Consider the following 3,880-nt stretch of genomic DNA (forward strand, 5'->3'; position numbering starts at 1 on the left):
TTATCATTAAATCGCCTATGATCGATCTTAATCCAAAAAATCTTTCGACATAACATGAACCGATGGTAGCACAGCGCTGGCCAGGTTGCCGTGAAGCCCGGCTATTCAGTAAGGGAGAACACGAGGAGAAGGAAGCACCGACACGTTTCCAATGCTTCTCCAGCTGGCGTCGGGTAAGATTCTCAATCTTTCACCTCCCACAACTAGATGTTGATGTTAGAACCCCCACAACCAGGAAGAAGCTAGCCTTATTAAGGCAAAGAGCTCACTGAATCTCTAAGGATCGAATTTGGGCCAAAAGAATCTGTGAACATCGCACGAACCGATGGTATCCCAATGCTGGCTAGGTACCCGCGAAACCCAGCTATCCAGTAGTAGAACACATGAGGAGGGGGTAGCACCGTTTTGTTACCATTCTACTGATAGCGGGGTTGGGTCGACAATCCGTTCCAGCTCATTAGCCTGCGATTCCGCTGTGGCCTGGTACCCATACCAGTTTTATCACAAAGGGTTCCGCTATCATTGGCATCGAGGTTAGACATTCCTTAACCAGCCAGACATTCCTTAAAGCGCGGTTCCCATCATTTTGTTCTTTCTCATGCTTTTGTAGTTTCCTTTGAGTTTTGAGATATCTACTTTTGTTATCCTTCTCAGATTCACTGTTTTTGTTTACAATACGCTCTTTCGACAACACAACTCTTGAATACCCAGTACAATACAGTATTCTTCAATGGAATGGTGGTCCGGGTCCCCCCACAATCCGAATGAAAGATGTACGTAGGTTTAGTGTTCTCTCCTTAGATTACTCATATTTAGTTCTCTACTGTCCTCCTTTAAAGTTTCAAAGACACCCACTCGGGTCCCTCGTTTAAATCTCGGTCAATGTATTCAAAACATGTGTTCTTTCGAACTGTTATCCATATAGAACCTACAGAACGTACGGCGTGTTATTCTACATACTACTGCTGAACTTTCTACTGATTTTGTCCGCTCGGTGAGCGGAGATACAGAAAAATTTCGTTCGATTTTGGTTGAAAGAGAAAGTTCAGCTTCGTTATAGAGCTTGGTCCATATCTAAGTATCATATTATGGGGATAACTCACACAATCTTGTTGTTCAAATCAGGTCGGCATTGTTAAGGTGACTAACTTTAAAATTACGCGAGCACAACTTCTCACTTAACTTCTTCAGCGTAGTGCTTGACGCCGCCCGGTTGGAGCCACATGCCGTCAGTATCCATATTGTTAAATTTTTTTGGCATAGGAAAGTGATTATTTCCTCATCAATAATATTAATCTTTGAAAACATTTCGCTTAACCTTAAAGTCAATTTGTGAAAGTCAAAAACTGAAATGAGTTCATTCATTGAGTAATCATTTATTCGTAAAAAATTTCAAGGTTCAAAGCTCATTGTCAATCAGCCAAATGTGTAATTGAAAGGCCTCTCTGAGTTATAATTAAAAATTCGCTTAATGCACTGCATCGAGGCCAACAAGGTCAATACTGCATTACCAAGTCCACTTTTGCAAATGAAATGAGAGCATTCCAAAACTAATGCAATCCAAACAATTAGTCCGAAAAATTGGAATTTTTCAACCTACTCTGCTGGTATCAATGACACAATTCACTGTGACTAGGCTGCGGAAATGGATTTGCAGATAAGAAAGCGGGCAGGTGAGCTAGAGCCTCGATCCACCATGTTACCACCCACTCTAAGCGTTGCTTACAAGTTTAGTTGGAGAAAGCGCATATTCTAAATTCTATTATGTTGTGCGAACGAGCAGCGGGCAGCAGCAAAACGCAAATTAAAATAAATGTCCTTCAGCTATCAAATTAGGACCAGTGAAAGGACGTTACGAAAATGTTGAATGGCATCGATGACTGCGACGACATCGACAATCGAATGCGATGCGATAATAAATTAATTGAATGCACTTTAACAGCACAGAGAGATACCGGTAAGAGTGGACGGTGCGGCGGCGGCGAGCTGCATGCTGCATACTGCAACAGCGTGTGCTCAGAGGCACTGATGCTGTGCTGAGCTGTGTCGAGCAACGAGGGCAATCTAATCAATATTCATTGTTGACAATCTTTGTAAATGGAAATGAAATTCGAATAAAGCTTTACCGCCGCGCCTCCGTTGCAGCTGTAGTTGTTGTGCGGCCGAAGAGCCTTTGTGACCACTGAAAATGTGGAAGAGCTGCATGAAGATTGATGAGCGTTGTGGTGATAAAGCGGTGAGCGGCGTTTCTGCATGTAATTAGTATGCTGCCGTGGATACAAAGAGAATTTTAGCATACTTTAATCACTAACTAACTGCTAATTATCCTTTGGTGCAAGGCGCTCGACCAGCTGTATTACTACAGTCGGTATGAAGAGTGTAGAGAGTACGCGGAGAGTGCGATGGAACTGGTGAGAACTTTGAACGTCGGCGTATTGGGACTAGCAATTGGAAATTAGTGTGCGATTAACACGCAGTCAGCGGAAGAAAGCAAATGAATTGAAAGAAGTAGAGCGGAAAATGAGAAAATTAGAAAGCAAAAGATCGAAAGTGCAGCTGTGGGCGGGAATTCATTTACATGTGTCGAACATATGCGTGCAATGGAAGCAGTATTGGTGAGTTTAATGTGTTATTAATGACATTAACGGTGATGCAGGAGGAATTGCAGTAAAAAAGTTTGAATAAAGGACTGAATACTGAAATTGCAGAAGGAAAACGTCTAGAATAATCTTCCGAAAACGTTCCGTAATATGTTTTTATAGCAATTGTTATAAATCTTCGACTGGATACTGGATAAGGAAGCGAAGCAAATGGGTCTGATAGTGGGCGGGAGCATGACGAATTAGCTGCTGTCATCAAACAAACAGTCGTCGCACTCGCCGCTAGCCTCCCATGTCACTGTTGACAATCACAACTTTGAAGTCGTAGATAATTTCGTCCATTTTGGAATCCGACTTAACTCCAACAACAATGTCAGCTTCGATATCCAGCGCAGAATAACTCGTGCCAACAGGAGCTATTTGGGCTCAGTAGGCAATTGAGAAGGAAAGTCTTCTCTCCACGAACAAAGACCAAACTCTAAACAATTAGTCCGAAAAAGTCAGTCATCATACCCGTTCTGCTATATGATGCAGAGGTATGAACAATGACAACTTCTAATGAAACGGCATTACGAATTTTCGAGAGGAAGGTTCTTCGGAAGATTTATGGTTTTTTGCGCATTGGCAACGGTGAATACCGCATCCGATGGATGGCTAGGTCATGTCGTCCGAATGGATGAAAAGATTCTAGCTCTGAAGAGGAAAGAGAAAGACCTCCACTCCGTTGGAAAGATCAGTTGGAGAAAGACCTGGTTGTACTTGGAATCTCCAATTGACGCCAAACAGCGAAAAGGAGACCGACTGGCGCAAGATGTTTACAACCTTCTAACTTCTCGTTACTTGACTTTCAATTTATTTTCTTTTGGCCTGTTACTACGTTTTATGGAGACTTTCCACACTGAATAAGATCACCAGAAAAGACAGGGATAAATAACTTTTCCACGACTGTCGTATCTTTGTTACCGGAACGGCCTGGAATTTTAATCCGTTCACGACCGTCTGATCGGTAACATTTTCAAAACTTACTAACTCAAACAACGGCAAGAGGTGTTAATACAGCGTGTACCTATATGTATACGGGCTTAAGTCAAATTTTGTCAGTGCGTTCAGTAAGATTTGCCTTTTCATCTTGTCACGTTTCACTTTGATACAACGCTAGAAAATTGTCCAAGATCCAAGTTCAAACTTCTTCTCAATTGAGGCTTATTTCTAGCCTTATGGCTTCGATAGCAAAACGAAATTGTCGCTATTGGGGTGAGTCAAATCTTTGTGCGGTTCAG

This window comes from Bactrocera neohumeralis, chromosome 4 (assembly GCF_024586455.1).
Source record: "Bactrocera neohumeralis isolate Rockhampton chromosome 4, APGP_CSIRO_Bneo_wtdbg2-racon-allhic-juicebox.fasta_v2, whole genome shotgun sequence".
Taxonomy (NCBI): domain Eukaryota; kingdom Metazoa; phylum Arthropoda; class Insecta; order Diptera; family Tephritidae; genus Bactrocera; species Bactrocera neohumeralis.